A 21169-nucleotide genomic window follows, 5' to 3' on the forward strand; every position below is an offset into this window, starting at 1 on the left:
CCGGCAGCCCCAGCCTAATAATGTAATGTTGATTGCTCACTGCCATGATTACAGAGACAGATTCACAGTGCCCGCGTCCTTCCTTCTGCCAGTTGTCTACAGATGGATGCTGGCACGTGAACTGTCTGCAGTGGCAGCAGAGAAATAGGAGATGGGGAAAGTTTACAAAGGCGATTCGAGAAGAAACTTTGTGAAACCACATTAAAATACAAATAAGCTACAGTTCTTTCTCGTGGTAGAGGTTTTGAAATATTTATTATACCGAGTTGGTGATATTACCTTTATTTAATACGCTGTATGCTGAAGCCTCAAAAAAGTTGAATAACTTGTATTGCGTTTCTTTATGCATCTACACTATTTTCTCTCTTGTATCGGTCACATTATAAAATACTCTGCCAATGACTAAAAATAATGATAACAATTACTCTCATTTAACATGTACAGAAACAAACAAAGTTATCTCTACTCTGGGGTAAAAAGGGTATCCAGCTTGCTGGCACTCATTTGTTGAACCGCAGAAGAATCAGTTTTTGAGTGGGTACACAGAATGCGTTCACGATCACCAGTTTTAAGTTGTTTCTTCTGGGCATATTGAGTATCAAGGACCGCACTCACAGGCATGTATGTCATACTGAATTGTCTCATTGTGCAACGATCCAAATCATTGGTGGTCATGCCTTTAACCTTAGAAGGAAACTCAAATTGGGCCACTTGAGTCCAAATCTGCGCCCATTTCCACGGTGTATGTGTAGATGAATAGAGCTGTCTTATCTTAAGCAATCTTGCGAGCTGTCAAATGAGAAAGAAACAAGTGCTTGTTGGCTAAGCAAAGCTCATGCAGGGTGCCAGGCCTGGTATTGTGAGCTTGCATTACTCTACCGGTGCCTATTGTTGGAAAGTTAGCAGTGAGCTATAGTTGCTGTTTCCAGGGTGCTGATGTGCTTTAGATACATTTAGAGGTTGTAAATTGGTCCATAATGGGTATGAATCAGAGCTGTTTAATATACATTTAGAGGACCGTTGATGTGTAGTTGAAAAAATGAGGACACGGGAAATATTTTTTTTAAAAAGAAGTTAATTAACAGATAGTTGTGCTGGCGGCTATATTTATAGTGTGTCTGCTTGTAACCATTAATAGGATTTTTTTTTGTCTTTTCTAAGACAGGCCTATTGTCCTAATTCATAAATTACATCAAGGCACGCACGGTGCGCTGTTGCAGATTTCAGAAATTAATATTTGAGGATAGAATGCATTTTAAACGTAACATAGGTGCCCACGTTTAATGCAGAAATGCCCCCTCTAGCACAGCCACTTTTCCTCTCTCTGTAAGCAGATTTCCATACTTCCAGAAACCCTAACAATGGGCAACTGAACTCAGCAAATGTTTCCTATAAAGCAATATTTTCATAACAGTTTAAAAAGACACTAGGTTGGCAGATTCGAACTTATGAGCAACCCCATTGAGCATAAAGACAAACATGCATACTTAAATACTGAAGACACCTCCCACAAAGGTCATTCAGATCGCCCGTGTTGAAGAGCAGATGGCAGCCAATCCTAGTTAGCACCCAACTGGTTGCCAACACTGGTCATTCCTGTGCCATTAAGGGTGATTGAGCTACCCTGAGCACCTTTCAAGATTTGAAAATGGCTTCAACACAAGGGGAGCTTATAGACTAGAAAGGTCAGATAATATTGCAGGATAACCAGGACTCTTGTGGGTGGTGACCATAATGCCCCAAGAATGAAATATATCTTTTCTCGCAAAAATAGACTGCGCTAGGGCAACAGAAACTAGTGATACCAAGGTAATTTCCCCTGTCTGTGAACCCATGTGGGGAAGAAATTCAATAGAAACAATATCAAAAGATCTAATGTCACTCAGCTCCAGAATGGCTTTAAAAAGTCTCAAAATGTTCCCTCTGTTCAGGATGTCATGGGGCCCCCATGAACGATATTCAGTGTAAAAAGCAATTTAGCAGGTGTACACTTAGATGAGGGTTTTGGAAACACAATGATGGCCTTGGAAAACACTGGTCCACCTAACTGGAGGGGCATGTGGGAACCTCCGGCCCTACAAAAAAAAGTCAGTAGAAGAATCATGATGACCTGGGAACAATGAGGGGGGCTGACTTCCTTGTTTCTTGGGAGGCATCCCAAGAGGGGTGGGGGCTCTCAACCCCACAACATCACAGCAAGTTGTTTCATGGGCCACCAATGGGTGTGACGATGTAACTGTAATGTCGACGGTGCCATCTCCCCCTGAACTTGTAGCAGTGAGAACAACAAGGCTGTCAGTTTTGCCTTTCTCGACAGGGCCCAGAAGTTCTTTGGGAGAAATTCCATCTCCTTTGGTGATAGCGCTGGTTGGTGGATCATGCACAAATTCACTGGACAGCAGGGAACCACCCTGTCTGACCTTGGAGGAACTAGCCAGTGAGGATGGCGTAGACTCCCCCTGCGACTGCCACGTGACACATTGAACCAGTCGTTGTCCTTCATTTGCAGACTGGGGGGGGGGGTTGGATAGACTCCGCCTTTTATTCTGTTGTTTACAAATCCTTTTTTTCCCTCTCTTACTCAGTAAGTACTGAGCTCCTGGGGCTACCCCTGGAGGGGATGGCTTTGAAAGATCAGAGTTGTGAAAGGAAGGAGGAACGGGATCCTTAAATCCAGCTCCGAGTGAACAGATCTTCTGGTGAACTGGACTGACCAGGGTGCCTTGCTCGGAGACTCCAGTAGCAACAGGCAGGCTTGAGTTAGTGATTAATAGACTCTTTACCGGGAAAAAAATAGCCATCCAATGTTTTAGATTTTGTTTTTTCCAAGCCAAATTTGAATAGGGCCTCTGATTCAATGGTGTAACTGGGGGCACAGACCAAGATGAAAACTTCTTACATTCAGCTAGAACTGAACTTATAAAGGTGGGTAATGATGACAGGCTGTCAATAATCTGAGAGCAACAACAGGCTGTTGGCGCCCTAACGATTAGCTGATTTAAATTTTCCAATTTATGGTCGATCTCCACTACATAAGTGGCTAATGTGTTCAACAGGTCGACTTGCACATCCAACTTATCAGAGTTGATAGGTCAAAGCCAAAACAGTAGATTGCAAAGTTTGAAGAAACTAGGACCAGACTGAGCCACCAGTGGCGGCTGAGGAATTGAGTGCAGAATTAGATAGAATGTCAACTCCTCTCACGGGTTCAGTTTGGAGGCAGGATAAATCTAGGAGTGATTGGTCATTAAGCTCCCTCTCATTGAACTCTAATTGTGGGCTACCATTGCAAGCCCCACTAGGAGATCTCGTAGGGAACGTAGGAAGAATACTGCCAGTGGACTGCGAGTCCATTGTGTGGCCGGGGGTTAGTCAGACGAGCCATACTATGGTCCTGCTGGCAGTCTTTGCTAATCGGCGCCTGCACATTCAGCCAAGAAGACGATGCTGAAGGCGCTAGAGAAGCAGCCCAGTCCATGATATCAAAGGAGTGTGTAGTGTTGCTGATCCAGGAATAAAGAACACTGGAGTAACAGGAATGGTAAATATCCAATTTATTAGATGAATCTCGAAGAAGAGAAACTCCATCCACACCTGCACACAGCTCTCTGCTCCAACTGACTGCCCCAGAATCTTGGAGCATTCCAGTACAGTCAGACCCAACAGTGGCATAAGGATGTAGGGGTGTAGGCTAGGGTCCACTCCTGTGCAGTCAGTCCCAACAGCGGCAAAGGGTGTAGGGGTGTAGACTGGGGCAGTCTAGTAACCAGGGCCTCACAAACTCCGAAGCTTGGAGGTGGCCCCTAGATAAAAACCCCTGGACTCAAGGAGCAGGGAGGGCCCTGGTCCGAGCAGAGAGGTCCCTAGTCCGAGCAGGACAGGCCTGTACAAAGTTGCCAGCCCAGTGGCCAAAATCCTGGGTCGAAAATTCTGAGATCTCCCCCCCCCCCAGCAGCAAACGGAGGCAGGCAGGGCCAAGCGCTGTATCAAGGTCTGAGCTCCCCACTCCGTACTCAGTGCTTCACACTCTGTGCTCCAAGTTCCACCCGCCTCTAGCATTGTGCAGTGTCCAGTCCGACCTTTTTTGTCGTAATAACTTGAAAGCCATCCAGTAGAGGCGCCTTGGATCTTTCTTGCACCTATTGATTCATCTGAAGCCATTGGAATTGGATGAGCTGGTTTGAGGTCCCTTTCTGCTAGTGGTGGCATATACTACTGATGTATAAATAGAGTGTTTTTGTTTTCACATCCACTTTTACTCTCTCTTTACTTTTATGCACAGGAATTGCACTGGCGAGCAGGGAGCAAACAGAAAAGGATAATTTCATCCGTGTAGTCAAGGGGCAAGACCCCTGATATGTCAGCGGTATCGTTTTCAGTGGTCCAGCAGGTCAAGTACCACCTGGGCCCCATGGGTGTGAAATGCCCCTAATGTGCTCACAGTATGATTGTTTTCTACTGGCAGACCACATATAGGGGGTCATTTTCCTTGCTGGCATGCAGGCCCATAGTACTTTTAGTACGTTACCGATCCTGCTTCCTACTTTCAAGACACGTGATAGTTTATATGGTGTCTAAAAGCTTTTTGGGGAAAACACATATGGGTGATAAATAGGGGACTCCTGACGGCCAATACTGCCTTTCACTTGGAAAACTATGGCAGAGGTCAGCAACCTCAGACTTGGGCAATATATTGTGTCTTATAACGTGTTCCATCATCAATCATTTGCAAGCTTTGTTCTCAGTGGCTTGACCTATATACTGTACGTTTTGCTCCCAGTGGCTTTTGGGGTACCATGAATCCTTGATTCAGAAATGAAAGCACTGAATAAAATATTAAAGCTTATTGAATACACAGACATGCGTTGCAAGGAAAAGCCTTTTCTCAGGCTCTTGAAAGATGTCTTCAAATCTGTAGCCAGAAGAGGGTGAAAAGTCTTGTTTTTGGAAGCACCCTCTGGCTGTTTAATGTGTGTGTATGAGGCACCAGTGGAAGCCACTTGAGTTGCTACTGAACTTTCTTCTGATGCTATGTTTCTAATAAGACAACCCACAAAGTGGGTTGGGAAGACCGAACTGACATCGAAGACGTAGCCAATGCTGGACACATTAAAATCTGCTCTCTTTGGGAAAGCAAACTGTTTCCTGTACATTTAACGTTTATTAGACTTCACTGTACAGGTACACATATAGCAGTTTTAAATGTTTTTGGCCATGCTTAGCCTAAAGCACAGAGGTTTGAAGGATTCAAGCAGTTGCATACTTGTTTAATATTGTTTATAGTCATTTTTTTGTCCAGATTCATCTTTAATTTAGTTGGAGGATGCATATTTTATATTTGTATGTTTGACAGTCTTTATTAATTTTCTTATATTTGTTTTGTATTTGTATGACTATAAATCAGAGGTCTTCAATCTGTGGGTCGCGACCCCCAGAGGGGCTATGGAGTCCTGGAAAGGGGGTTGCGCATTCCCCCAGCCCATCCTAAAATGCTTCAGCTGAACTTTTATTGATTGAGTCTCCTGAGCTGTGATATGAAGCTGCGCAGATAGCTAAAGAATCCTTTCTGCCAGGGTGCCTGCTTCCTGAATAAAATGCAAATGTGAGCTAAGAGTTGATCTGCAAATGGTAAAATATACAAAATGATTCAATCACTCAAAACTTTGTGACAACAAAGATTTGTTATTTTTGAGTGATAGGGCAAAGAGTTAACAACTGGTCTGTGAAGTGTGTGCTTTTAATTGTAATTTTTATATGCATAGTGCTTAATACCCCTGAGGGGGTGTTGACGGGACACCTATTAAAAAAATGTATTAAATATGGTCTGGTATTACTTAAATCTACATTTTGGAAACACCATTTTATCTTAAACCTTTTTTGTGCATTTTGTAGTGGCCTATCTTATACAGTGTGTAATGCAAATATAAAATAATAACTTACATTTTCACAGTGCTTTCTGTCACAGGCTGTGACCTTGTGGCACTAAAAATGCACAAGTCACTATTCTCCACTGCACCAACCAAGATTTAATTCTGTGGCTCTCTGGTTACACACAGACCTCTGCAGTGCATTAACAAATAGAGGTTTCATAATGCACTACAGTGCATTTCCCAATGAGTAACCACTTTCTTTTATTTATTTTCCTTTTAAGCTGCCTGTTATTTTATATGTAGGTACCTGACGGTGAAAGACCTAAAAAAAAAAACTTACAGAATATTTTGGGGCATGTTTGAGATGCTTGTGCCACCAGAGCATCACTTTGATTGGCGCTCCGTCAGAACAAGCCTCTCAATCATGCCTATGAGGTGACGCACAGCCACCCTAAGTGGCTTTGCATGGCCTCATAGATATGGAGTAAGTCAAAGCAGCGCAAGCCGCTGCGTTGCCTTACTCTGTGCCAAGGAGGCGTTCCACGGGCGTTGCAGGGGGAGTTCCTATGCAACACCCATGGATTTTGACACTGTGTAAGTTTTTGCCACTGCTCCAGTTTACGTTGTTTTGTAAAACCTGGACAGACATAATAAGGAGAAATTTCTTCCTTTCTCCCTCTTTCCATGGGTGTTGCACTCTGCTGCACACCTGGAAGGAGGAAAACACCTCTCAGGATGTTTTTGTACAGGAAGGTGCCCCTTTCTGCACAAAAACAATCCTTCCCACGTTGGCGCAACGTCGCAATTTGTGCGCCAGCACAGGGGGTACGGACAGGAATGCACTGTATTTCATAAATACAGTGCATTCTTATAACCCTTTTTATATTTGGATAGGGCAGTGTAGCAAGAAGACTTGCGGCGCTGCCCCACGCCAATTCCTCATAAATGAGGACCTTTGTTTTTAGCCGCACCCTTGACCACGCCCCCACACTCACTGACCTTTGGTTTGCTAAACACTGTTTCATATTATTTCCTCAACGTAAAAATGATTTGCAGTGGCAATTGGGGATGTTTATGGTTGTCGATGATGAGGAGTACCAGGTTCTAGAACTTTTTGTCAGGAGGGGGGTCCTTATACCTAAAAAGTTTTGAGAGCGGGTCCCGGCATCAAAAAGTTTGAAGACCTCTGCTTTAAATCCTAAGAAAATTAGTCAAGAGGTCCACTATAACATTCCAGTAAATCATTCCTACCCCTCGCCAATAACTGATGATGGGACACCATATGGCCTATCTAATATTCAGTTGGTCGGTAATTGCACAGCTTTACTCCTATCCCGTCTGCAGTCTTCTTGTTTCTACAAGACACTTACATTTTGGAATTTTCAAGTATCCTTAAGCTGAACATTGAGACATAACATGCTCATTTTTGCTTAAAAGGTTCTGTAAGCAGGTTGAGTCGGTAGGCCAAACAGATTAGTCGAGCTCACTTGTGGCATTAAATTTAACCCTCTAAGCAAGATGAAGCCAGTGCAATCTGTGTACAATGTAGGTGTCGTATTGGGGTCAAAACATTGTGGTTAACTTCCTGACAACACAGCTAAGCAGCCTCTAGTAAACGTAGAGTCTCACAGCAATAGAACATAGTGCCAGTAATGGGTTCAGCCAAAGTTCCTAACACTTTGAATAGTTATTGGAATCTATGGCGGAGACATAAATAATGACAAAACGTATTTCCTTAGGTTATTTAGTACTTGGAGCTAAAGTAGGCTCTAGTGGACTCCTAGTTATGTAACTTTGGATATTGTGAAGATCTGACACCTCCGAAGTAGAATAACATTTAATCCCCGGAGAGCTTCTTTAAGACCTTCTTGGATCATAGACACTCCCAGCTCTGTTCTTCAGTAAACATTTGAAGCATACCTTCAAGCCTTGTGCCCCACGACAGATTTCTTCCCAGAAACACCACTCGGACGAACAACACTTTGCCAGCCTTTCATCCAGAATGAAGTAGCTGGTTACTCGGACATCTGGGAAGTACTTTTAACCCTGCCAGTGGTAGGAAGGCGCTATGTAAACGGCAGTACAATATAGATGAAGATACCTGTGGTCCCCAATTGCAGGGATGCTGCAAGCCTCTTGCCTTATAAGTATGTTCATAAGGGAACGGGAGAAGGATAATATTAAACAGTGCTGTTGAAGACTTCATAAGACATAGCTAGTGCTAGGTTTAGTAGTAAATTAGGATGTATTTAGTGTTCCTGTGGCCTTTCTAAACACTGGTGTGGTGTATTGATATATGCACACAGGGAGAGATTTCCGATGACAGCTAAGGAAGCACATGACTGGGCGCCTTGTAAGCTGGCAGGGTAGCCCTGTGAGACTACCTTAATGTTAATTATAAGTCATAAGTTCAAATTTTGCACGACATTGAGAAACATGACGTGTTATTTACATCACTTATAAAAGGCAGATATACAGTGTGAAGTATAATATAAAATATTACATAATGAATTGAAATCTTTGAAAACCACACAGAAAGCAAGTGGATAGTCGAGATCTTTGTAGTGTCAGCCATTCTGAGGATTGCACTGACTTGATGGAGCAGAATATAACCACACGTAGTCTATGAGTGTATAGTGTAATTTCTCATGAGGATGCTTATTGTGACTGATAGGCTTTTGACAAGTGTATTTCTTTGTTGCACACCAAATTCACCAGAGCGGTTTCTGGGGGCTCCTGTAATGTGTGCTTCAATATATAACAAGCTTTTTGTCATCCAGAGTACACTGGAACGAAGAGCACATTCATCTAAAAAAAAAAGCCCAGTCCTACTAATCAGTGTTTTTTAGTTTTATTTTTTATGCTAACAAAAGCAATATTTAAAAGAGGCATGAATATAAAAAGTGCAGTCTTTTTCAAATGACTGAGTGAACAAGATGAGTCAAAATGGCATCACTAAGTGCAAAACATTGGATGTAGTGGGCTGACCTGTTGCTCCATACTGCATGCTGTGGTGGGTGAAAGCAAAATGGGAATGACACTTTAAAAGACCAATAGAGAAGAAGGGTTACAGAAAACCCCTGTATGTATGTGTATATGTATATGTTTGCATATGATTTTTGGGAAAGAAAATAAGGTTGTTAAGAAAGCTAGAGCTATCTCTAAGCCTTCTGTCTTTCGCTGCGTTTGTGGATCCACTGGCCCGTTTTACATTGCAGTAATCCCACATCATGGGATCTTATTCCTTTAAGGGCAGCTGCACATTATGTTGTTATTTGTATAATACTTAGTCAGCCATTAATATATCCTTGTAAGGCTGGTGTACATCGAAGAGCACTTTAACACACAAGCTTTCAATGCCGTCCAGAGTCTGCGTTCTCAAGAGTTGCTTTATACTGAGCTTTGTGCTGTGATCCTTTTCTGGTAGCTGATGGTGTCATGTTCATTAAGGTGTCCATGCATGATTTTGATGTTTCAAGAGGTCTGCTAGAGGGCATTTACCAGTTGCTTACACACGTTCAAGTGTTTTGGGCAATATTGTCTTATTGTAGGCATGCATTGAACAGCTGAGCTCCTGTACACCTTGGATGCAACTATTAATTAAGTATTTAAGCAATGGTGTTGAACTCTATCCTATTTTTATTTTTGGGCCCTTTCCCTTGCTTGCATCTCCAGAACTTGACTAATAACCATTTGTAAGAAAATGCCTCATTTTGTACAGTCACCCCCAAAGTTTTAGTCTGATACTGCTGGGTTTCTGACTCTTGAGAGTGCACTGAGTCCTGTTAACTAGGCCTCAGTGCCCTGACCCTTAAATGTGTATGTGTGATTGACTTGTACCCAGTTGGCCTAAGCTAACTTACTTTTATTTCCCTAATGTATGATACCAGGGGTACCCAGGGCCTGTAAGGTAGAATGTCCCGTCAGGGACTGCTGCACTTGTGCCATCCTGAGAGGGACAAGGTACAATGTGACTCCCAGCCTGTCCCTACAGACTAGTGGAGTAGTTTAAAAACTTCTTACCAGACTTTGCCATTTTAATTAATGACAAAGCCCAAACTCCCCTTCTAATGTAAGTCACCTCTACAGAAATCCTATTGAGTCCTAAGGCAGGGTGCAGCATAGTACAAAGTAGAACATGTGTTTAGCATGTTCTGGCAGTTAAAAGCAGACATTTTTTTTTTTACTGGGAGAGAGACTGGTAGCCCTATTGGCAAGTACAAATCTGCACACTGACAACTCAGCTGTGTTAACTTCAGAATGAGACTACCAAAGTTTATACTTCAAGGTGTCAAACAACTGTTTACATTAAGCATGACTTGATGCCCAAGTTGAAATCAATGTAACTTGTTGACTCTGCAACTTTTGCAAAGTTGTCGCTCTGTTGCCCAGTTTTCCAGCGGACATTTGCTGAGGCTTTGCCACAAGACAACCTCTCTCTGCCATGGGGGGCATGTCAATGCATCCCAGGACAAGTAACAGTAGAGGCCTGCCCGCTGGTGGAGGTGTTACCTCTTCCTGAAAGGAAGCCACACAGGATGTTGGCTCAAAAGGCCAGCTTCAAAGGGAAAGCCACCTTTCAATGACATATGATAAATACACCCACTGGGGCTGCTCTGCTGTGTAGATAGACAGGTTGGCATCGGAGACAGAGAGGGGGAAAACACTGGGCAAACCGGTTTTAAAATAGGCATGTAGCCCTCAGATAGCCACACCTCTAGAGTGAGCTACCAAGCTCCACCCCATAGAGAGGTGTCCTGACATCTTGGGAGTGGGCTGAACAGAGCACTCTGGGATAGCTAGAGGGAAGCATCACTTATAACGAGGTAAATGCAACAAGATGCATTTACCCCAATGCCTTTACAAAGCATATGCATTTACCACACATGGCTTTACCATGCATTGCTTTACCACAAACATCTTTACCACAAATATACCTTTACCACGCATGCCTTTACAATTCATTTCGTTGTAAGGGCATGAATGATAAAGGTCTATGCATGGTAAAGGTTTTAAAGGTAAGTATTAAGTGGGTTGAGTGATTGAGTGATATATATATATATATATATATATATATATATATATATATAGTGTTTCGAGTGGGTAACGGTTATTGGTAGTAAATGCATTTTTAAGTTTTAGGGTCGGTATGAAATTTGGGGTGGTAAGGGTATTTTTCAGTTTTAGGGTGGGCTTTTTGGGTGGTGAAGCCATTTTTAGATTTTAGGGTGGGCTTTTTGGGCGTTAAGGGCATTTTAGGTTTTATTGTGGGTATGTGTTTTGGGGTGGTTAGGCCATTGTAGGTTTTAGGGTGGGTATGGGTTTTTGGGTAGTAAAGGCATTAAAGGCATTTTTAGGTTTTAGGGTGGATATGGGTTTTGGGGTGATAAGGGCATTTTTAGGTTTTAGGCTGGATATGGGATTTGGGGTGGTAAGGGCATTTTTAGGTTTTAGGGTGGGTATGGGTTTTGGGGTGGTAAGGGCATTTTTAGGTTTTAGGGTGGGTATGGGTTTTTGGGTAGTAAGGACATTTTTAGGTTTTAGGTTGGGTATGGTATTTGGGGTGGTAAGGGGTGTTTAGGTTTTAGGGTGGGTATGGGTTTTGGGGAGGTAAGGTAATTTTTAGGGTTTAGGGTAGGGTTTTTGGGTAGAAAAGTGTGTGTGTATGTGTATGTATATATATATATATATATATATATATATATATATATATATATATATATATTATACCATGCATATGCCTTTACTATGAAATTTTTGTGGTAAAGACATGCATGGTAAAAGCATATGCATGGTAAAAACATTTTGTGGTAAGTGTATGGGTGGTAATGACCATGCATTGTACTTACCGCGTTGTAAAGGCATGTGTAGTAAGTGCATGCGTTGTTCCATCATGTGTCCATAGCTAGATGCTACACTTCACAGTGAGTTGTCATAAGGCAGAAAGGAACCTAGCAGGCCATTGGCTAGTGACTGCAACCTCCCCTGAGGGAAATTCTGGCAATAAAAGGGGCAAATTCTGGCACCCAGTGCTCAGATCTTGCTTGACTGGAGAAGCAGACCGAAGAAAGACTGTCCCCCTGACCCTGTAATAGGCAAAGAAGAGGCTGCACCGACACAGGCCTGCACTTGCTGCTCCTGGGGCTAGCCTGGGTGATTGCTGTGTCCTGCTCGTGAAGAAGTCATCCTCTGAGCCCAGCCAGAAGCAGAGACTCCAAGGGCCAGTTGTCTGACCTCCTCTTCGCAGCACAGGGCTTCAAAAGTTGAAGAAGTCCGCCTGGGCAAGTGGGCAGCCCAGATCACTGGATTGTCGCTCCTCATTGCAGTGCAGTCCGGGAGACTAGGACCAGAGGCTCAAAAGTTACACAAAAGTCTGTTAGACCCCGGAGAGCCTTTAGAGTGCAGTTTGGTATCCCCAGAAGAGGGAAACTGGTGAATTTGTTGTGCCTGGTGACCAGTAGTCCAATGGTGACAGGACCTTTGCTGGACCAAAGAGGACTTTGAGAGACATCAACCCCTGCATCCACAATCGCCCCACTAGGACCATGGACTGAGGGGCAGCCACAGGAAGACCCCCCAGCCCCCTTCGACTGAACAACATTTCCTGCATCCTTGAGCAGCTTCAACATCCTGTATCCTTTAAATCAGGATCACTCCATGGAAGTCCATGGTAAGGGACCACTGACATTGTAAATGGACTGAAGAATGTTTTTTCTTGTCAAGGTAACTGTTTCTTCGGACCTTGCTCATCCAGTAGAATGGCTTCCTGTCAGAGTAAGGCACCCATTGTAGCTCTTACGAAACTGCATTCCACTTTGACCAAAGTTTTAGTGAAAAAGTTTTCAACTGTCAAATTACTTGAATTTACCAATGCTTATCTGCAGTCATGTGCAGCCTTGATTTACTGCTCCCTGTAAAATCCATATCTCCAGAACCCTCCAGTGGATATTTTTCATTTTTATGTCAATAGATTCATAAAAATATAAGCTATTTGTATACATTGGTGTTGGATTTCTTGAGTGCAGAGTTTCTTTCTTCATTTGTTTTGGTGCTGTTTAAATGCTTTACACACGTTCCTTTTTTGAAGCCTGACTGCTCGAAGACACAACTACGCATGGTTGACTTAAGGTTTGACCAACAAAACCTGAATGATCTTTGATGGGTTGGTAGTGTATAACACAGTGAGGTCTCAAGACCACACCATGTAATACACCCCATTTCCTCACACTATTGATGGAAAGGACAATGGGTATGTGACTGCATGTGCTCTAGCTTTCTATTCACTGTTTACAAACAAGCATTGGCAAAGCCAAGACGTCTCGGCAATCTCTGAGCTATTGGCATTGTTCTTAACCCTCCACGCAGTTTGGGTCTACTTGCACCCCTGCAACTGACGTACACAGAAGCACTAGCAATGATACAACTACAATGTCCAGTTTTTTTTTTTTACATGTTGTTTTCCTAACAAAAGGAGATGGGTAGCGAATTCCCTAGTTTGTCAACGCTAACTGAGGCATGGATGAGTGCATATGTGTGTGGGTGGATTTGGAAGGGATAGATGTTTGTTACGAATGCATACGTGGTGTTGGGATGCGAGTGGTGAATGTGAGTGGGCCGAATGGTTCTTATCGTGTGTGTTATTTTTGCATTGCAAATTAATCTTGACCAGCTTCTAACATTTTCATAGGAATTTGGATTATTTTTTTAAATGCAGGATGTTGAGCTGGTGCCGAGACTTGAACTTGGTTCCCCAGTTCCAAAGTTGGCAGCTTTGAATGTAAATCGCTTGTTTTAAGAACTAAGCTAGAATGGATGAGTGGAAAATAAAAAGGTGCAAAAAACTGTTTAAAATTGGTAGGGTCACAAAGAGTGAACAGGTATTGCACATTTTTTGTTTACACAGTCTAAGCCACAACAAAACCTGAAGAAAACACTACAAGGATTATTTGTATGATCATTGCTTTGGTACCGTCCGGTACTGAGTACCGGAACTTTTTTATTTTGAGAGGGAGAGTACCTGCACTCCTCAAGAAAAAGGTCGTTGGACAGTACTGACACTTCTCAGAAACAAGCAGGTACTGTGGTACAGAGTACCTGCACTTCTGTTTTTCCATTTCAAGCACTGCATATGATGCAGTCTTGTGCTACTACAGTTGTGGCAGTGAGAGCGTGAAACAACCTGCTTAAAATTTACAGGGGCGAACAAAGTCAAGAACATAATAAGTATGAAAAAAAACACAACAAACAAGCCCGGCATCCAACCTACCTCAGAGCCCAGGCATGTGTTTGCAGTAAAGCATCAGAGTTGGCCACTGCAGCCAGCAAGCTTTCCTGGCACTGATGGAGAAGACCAAAGAGTCCCATGAGGAGCACAGAAGCAAAGCAACATGTTTTAACTATAAAAAGAGGACTCAATGCTTGAAGCAGCCGGCCATGCCATGATGGCATCTATTCATCCTCTTGTGAGACTCCTCTATGTTAGTATGTCAGTGAATCGTAAAAATCAATATAAAAAGCGTATATCCAGTGGACACATGCTTGATGGGACAAACTAAGTAATATGGTGAAAGTGAATGATAGTGAAACCACATATTATTTATTTCTTTACAGTAAACACCATAAACTCAGTTGCCTATTGCGGTTCTAACATTAGCCTTTCTTATACCTCCATCTATTGTTTCTCATTGCATACACCTGAGAGTGACAAAATAATGAATGAGTCATGCCAGGGTTCAAACGCATTACATTTAGTTATGTGGTGCTGGTAAAGAATATGAAGTTGTTCCTAGCCTAAAACTGTAATTAAGCTAAACAAATTAAGAAGAAACAATCAATATTTTTGCAAAACAGCTTTTTAATGTTAGACGGTAGCATAAATCAGCAGTAAGAACATCAGTGTCTAACTGTGGTAGGTAGAGGCACAAGGAGCCTAGCAAAATAACACTCCCGGTCATACAACAAACAATAGGGGACTCCACAGCCTCATTACAGTGGAAGTTGCAGTTGTGGGAGCCGATGCAGCTGGGCATGGTGTCGTCCTGCCGGGGGCGTTTGAGGTCTGCTGGCATGCAGAGAGAGGTTGAAGCCTGTGGAAGCAGAGATTACGTAACACACAGAGAGGTAAGATGAGTAATGGAGAACATGCGGTGGAACTAACGCACTGGTGGCAGAAAATGAAAGCAAAGAAACTTCCTGGGGTGGTGTCCATGACTAGGTCAAACAAAAGCTAAGTACGCATACGCTGTGTATAAACTGCATTATTCCTCCTGGTGCCATACAAGTCGACTGCACAATCTTTACACAGCTATGCAATTACAAGGCTACATCTTGCAAACTAGTGTGTGCTGCCCCTCCTGGTCATATCGGAAAGAATGTGTTTATCTCTTTAGATTTTGTCTGCACTGTGTGTTTCCAAAGTCTTTTGTAATGACGGATGGTGGGGCAAGCAGTGGTGATCTAGCGGGTGGGAGTACGGGTCAAACAGCAAAGCGGGAGGGCTTGGGACACAGAACAGGTGCCCTCTGAAAACAGCATCTGACATTTGATATCAGTTTTTGAATGTTGAGCAAATGTGACTAGATAGGAACAAGATTTAAAGGCCTGTTGAAACTAGGAGCGACTGAAAACACACAGCGCTTGTCTTAAGTGCTCAAAACAAACAGAAAAAGAAGTTCCTAAAACTGCAGAGGGGGATGAACACTAGTACTTTGTCCCTGCTCTTGGGAAAGGATAAACACAGGAAGAGCTGTGATGCATGTATTCGGTGGACAAATGGGAAGAAAGAACAGAAAAGCGATGGAGCCAACGAATGGGAAGCTTTATGGGTGGGATGAAGCCCACAAAGTATATACAACATGTCTCTTCGAGATAGCGCGTGCACTGTCTAACGCCGAGACCTAAAAAGGGCTTGTAGCCCGCCCATTCTTTAACATTTATTAGCATCAGTATCACTCTTCTCTGTAGTCTCCTAATTGGCCAGCGCAGGCCAAGGGTCACTTCCTTTATGTGGAGCATGAACCAAGCACAGATTCATTCAGCCTAATTAGTGCATATCTGATGCTCACACTATGATTGAGGTACTATTTTTTCTTTGCCTCCCACTTCTCCTGCCCCCTTTTGGTACTCCCTCCCTCCTTCCACACCCCTCCTTGTTTTATTTTCCACATATTCACTGCATCGCCCCCTGTTTATTTGCCCAATAATAAATCATGTTTGCTGACTTTACCGTTTCCATTTTTTTTAGCCGCAGTGCGTGCGGCATGAGGACAAAGATTTCCTTTTACAGAGTGAGGCTGACAGCCTGGGAGTGTGGGGAGGGACGTGGAGCTTGAGTTCAGTGATTGACAGGTCAGCTACTGGGATCCTAGGGGTGAAGTATGCATGTTTGGTTGGATGCATGCCTTGCTCTTCCCAGCGAGACATGCGCACTTGAATCCTTGCCCACATGCACAATGCAGGGTGCCTGGGGGATTTCTGTCATAGCCCCCACGTCTCCTTTGGAGCATTGGCAGCGCCTGACCAAGCCAATCTTCGAGCTGCTTTCATGGTGTTTCCTAACATAAACAGCAAGGGAGCAGCGTCTAGATTGGCTCAGGAGTTGTGGGGGTGGGACTGAGAGGCAAGCAGAGCTAGTGAAAACTCACAAGTTTGATGCACTCCTGGAGGTATGATGCACTGAACTAGTTGAGGAGCAAACTTCACTTCTTTGCTGTCTCTGACAGTGAAGGGGCCCGCGGAGAGAGAGACGCAGTCTAGTCTCTCCGCGGGCAGTTTCGGGATAGAGGAAGTGGCGCGCAGGGCGCCCTATTGGGTAAAAGGTAAGTGGGGGCTGGTTTAGGGTAGGAAATATAAGGGGGGTGGAGGGTGGGGTCGGCCTCTTCACCGCGCCGACTTAGCGTGGGAGGGTCGCGTTATTTAGGACCACCCACCCACCCAGCTTAAGAAGGCAGAGGGAGGAGAGGATAGTTAGGCAGGAAAGGGGGGTCAGGTAGGGGCGTTTAACAGTCATTTAGGACAGGTGAATTTGAGAGTGATGGCAGGAGATGGGGGAGGGTGGAGAGCCAGGTGCGGGCTTGTCCACCCTTCCAGGGGATAAAACAAGGAATTGAAGGATCAGAGCGGGGAGGGGTAGGCTACAGGCAGGGAAGGCATGGGAGGAATAGGGGAGCATATACGGTAGGAAAATTGAAGGGAGATATTTTAAGGAGAAAATAAAGGAAAGGGAATTGTTAAGTTAAAGTCTGTTTAAAAGGAGATACAGTTAAATGTTTCAGTAATGATGTTTAAAACCTGTTCTAATAAATGACCTTTTACACCAACAAGAGTGTCACGTATGTATGTCCCGATCCAGGTTGCAACTATCAGACGGTGAGTGAATGTGTGCTTTAAATTATAGCCGTGGCAATGCCAGCATTGATCCTAGAGTTTGAATTCCTTTACCTCGGTGCTGCCGCATGCACTCCCCTCAGTCCATGTTACTGGGCTTGCAGTCATGATTTTTTAGAATGTTTTTGCAGTGACTGGTCAACTATTACCCATTACAGTGAATCAAGTGATCCTTATTAAACATGCAATGCCACAGGGCCAAGCACTAATTGGGTCGATGACAGTTCTCTTCAGACTGCTGTTCCGATGACCGGTTTGGGCCGGTGAATGGCTTAGACGCAGATCGCGCTCTTTTCCACAGTTACAACAGTAGCTGTTTGCTTGTTGTTAATAGTTGTTTTTTGCTGGAACAGGTCTAAGTGAAGAGCTTGCGACTCACTGAGTGAATTCCTTAAAGTCATAAGGGGTGTGGCCATTTTAACATGTCACGGGTGGGTGTGTTTATTTGCATCAGAAAGCCAGTCCACAGCATTTCTGTGCTTGGTTAGCAGCGACAGTCCCTTTACAGCTCTCTGGGGCGATGTGCTATGTGGGAAATGCCCTCTCTCACTTCTACCTGGTGCAGCCAGGGTTGTTGCTGCTTTTATCGGGGGGTTCTCCTCGTCGTTCTTCACTGACAGAAGTTCTATACTCCTGCTTTTACCCACTGTGGGACTGGTGCAGCCTGCACTGGGAGTTACGTCCTCTAACTTGTATCCACTGTAGCTGCCCAGGGTGAGCCGTGTCCCTTCAGAAGGTGCCTCCCAAATCCAAGTAGGGGTTGAATGCTGGGTCTGCCCGGAGAGTCCATCACTCTTTGCCGGTCGTTAAGATGAGTTCTCTTATTAAGTGAAACTGAAGCTCTTGAGTTTGAGGCTGACTAACTGGCTTTGTTAACTTGTCTGGATTTTTATTGCAGCCGAGCTGGGTTTATTGTACCCAGAGAGGGAGCTGCCTCCCACGACTGATGAGTTTATTGTACCCGCGACTGAGCTGCATGCGGCGGTTGCAGGGTTTGCTGTGTTATTGGTTGAATTGTATTGTACTCGGAGACAGATCTTCCTCCAGCAATTGCTGAATTATACTGTGATCTATGTGAGCGTCTCCAAAGGCTGCGAGAGTGACCTGTCTCCAGAGGCTGCTGAGTTTATTGTACCCAGAGACTGAGCTGCCTGCTTCTGCTGCGCCGTTTACTGTGGGTCTTTTGGACGCCACAGATGCTGTGGATGCCTTGAGTCAGCACAATGTTGTACCTGGAAATCAGTGAGTGGTAACTCCAGAGGCTATAATGTGATGCAGGCAGAATGTTAACTAGGAAACCACACAGCAGAACTCTTTATAAAGTCCTCATCTGAAAAGATTTGAAACCGATGGTGACTTTCACAACAAAGGCCCACTGTCCATGTACTCTGCGCTTTCCACCCCAATTTACAGACATACCACTGCTGCAATAAAAAGACAATTAAAAAGAACAAAGCAGCAATTGCAGCTCATGGCATTCATTGTGATTAAATTTGCATCACCATCATGCCCTTCTCAAGCGATATGTCTGCGCTGTACTAGTTGAAAGAACCCTGTATTCTGCCTGGATACAACCTGCTGCCTCTCCGCTCACTGCCCCAGGGGCTCCTGCTCACTCTTTGCGCTCCGATGTGCGCCAACTAAATCTTTTTCAACAATCCCCGATAAATTCGAAATATTCATCTAATGTTTCACAGTGCTCTTTGTGAGGCACTGTTTAAAATGCTTGTTTATATCTGTTCCACTGAGGACCATGCTGTAGGAGGCTGGCCTGACTTGTAGTGGGTACCAGAGGTACTTACACCTTGTGCCAGGCCAGTTATCCCTTATTAGTGTAGAAGAGGTGTTTCTAGCAGCTTAGACTGATAGAAGGTAGCTATGGCAAAGCAGCTTAGGCTGAACTAGGAGACATGCAAAGCTCCTACTATACCACGTATATCATATGCACAATATCATAAGAAAACACAATACACAGAGTTACTAAAAATAAAGGTGCTTTATTTTTATGACAATATGCCAAAAGTATCTCAGTGAGTACCCTCAGGTAGAAGGTAAGTACTATACACAAGTTATATGTACACAAACCAAAATTAGGTAAGTAAGAGCAAGAAAAGTAATGCAAACAGTGTAGAATTACAATAGGTTGCAATAGGAGAACATAGGTATAGGGGCAACACAAACCATATACTCCAAAAGTGGAATGCGGACCACGAATGGACCCCAAACCTATGTGAGCTTGTAGAGGGTCGCTGGGACTGTAAGAAAACAGTGCGGGTTAGAAAAATACCCAACCCCAAGACCCTGAAAAGTAGGAGTAAAGTACACCTACTACCCCAAAAGAGCACAATAGTCGTGATAGGGGGATTCTGCAAGAAGTACATACACCAGCAGTGCACTGAGAACGGATATCCGGACCTGAGGACCTGCAAGGCAAGGTGACCAAGTCCAATAGTCGCGACAGTGTCCGGGGGGGCAGGAGCCCAGGAAACCCCGGATGAAGGTGCAAGCAAGCTGCCTCCGGTTGGAAGAAGCTTGAAGTTCTGCAAGAAAGAAGAGGACTAGGGACTTCTCCTTTGGAGGACGGATGTCCCACGTCGCAATGAAGCTTGCAGAGGTGTTCCCCCATAGAAATACCGCAAACAAGCCTTGCTAGCTGCAAGGGTCGCAGTAGAGGTGTTTGGGTGCTGCTGAGGACCAGGACGGGCCAGGATGTCGCCACTTGGAGGAGGAGACAGAGGGGACGCTCCGTAACTCAGGGAGCCCTCACAGAAGCAGGTAGCACCCGCAGAAGTACCCCAACAGGCACTTAGAAGAAGAGTGAACCGGAGTCCACGCGAAGTTACAAAAGGGGTTCCCACGATGTCGGAGGACAACTCAGAAGGTTGTGCACTGCATGACGGAGTGCTGGGGACCCAGGCTAGGCTGTGCACAAAGGAAATCCTGGAAGAGTGCACAGGAGCCAGAGCAGCTGCAAATCACGCAGTACACAGGTTTGCAGTCTGGCATGGGGAGGCAAGGACTTACCTCCACCAAACTTGGACTGAAGAGTAACTGGGCTGTGGGAGTCACTTGGACAGAGTTGCTGTGTTCCAGGGACCACGGTCGTCAGGATGAGAGGGGACCCAGAGGACCCGTGATGCAGTCTTTTGGTACCTGCGTTAGCAGGGGGAAGATTCCGTTGACCCACTGGAGATTTCTTCGGAGCTTCTGGTGCAGGGTGAAGGCAGGCTACCCCAGAGCATGCACCACCAGGAAACAGTCGAGAAAGCTGGCAGGATTAGGCCCTACAATGTTGCTGGTAGTCGTCTTGCTACTTTGTTGCAGTTTTGCAGGCGTCCTGGAGCAGTCAGCGGTCGATCCTTGGTAGAAGGTGAAGAGGGAGATGCAGAGGAACTCTGGTGAGCTCTTGCATTTGTTATCCGAAGAATTCCCCGAAGCAGAGACCCTAAATAGCCAGAAAAGGAGGTTTGGCTACCAAGGAAGGAGGATTGGCTACCAAGAGAGGTAAGAGCCTATCAGAAGGAGCTTCTGACGTCACCTGCTGGCACTGGCCACTCGGAGCAGTCCAGTGTGCCCCCAACACCTCTGTTTCCAAGATGGCAGAGGTCTGGGACACACTGGAGGAGCTCTGGGCACCTCCCCTGGGGGCTACTGGTCAGGGGAGTGGTCACTCCCCTTTCCTTTGTCCAGTTTCGCGCCAGAGCAGGGCTGGGGGATCCCTAAACCGGTGTAGACTGGCTTATGCAGAGATGGGCACCATCTGTGCCCATCAAAGCATTTCCAGAGGCTGGGGAAGGCTACTCCTCCCCAGCCCTTCACACCTATTTCCAAAGGGAGAGGGTGTAACACCCTCTCTCAGAGGAAATCCTTTGTTCTGCCTTCCTGGGCTAGGGCTGCCTGGACCTCAGGAGGGC

The 21169-nt window shown here is 44.7% G+C and overlaps 1 protein-coding gene across 1 annotated transcript in view; it reads left to right on the forward strand.

Moving 5' to 3' along the window:
- WASF1 (WASP family member 1) overlaps window positions 1-21169 on the forward strand; it is a 384764-nt gene that overhangs the window by 158483 nt on the left and 205112 nt on the right. The gene's annotated exons all lie outside the window — the stretch shown is intronic.

Source organism: Pleurodeles waltl, chromosome 5, assembly GCF_031143425.1.
Source record: "Pleurodeles waltl isolate 20211129_DDA chromosome 5, aPleWal1.hap1.20221129, whole genome shotgun sequence".
NCBI classification, from domain to species: Eukaryota; Metazoa; Chordata; class Amphibia; order Caudata; family Salamandridae; genus Pleurodeles; species Pleurodeles waltl.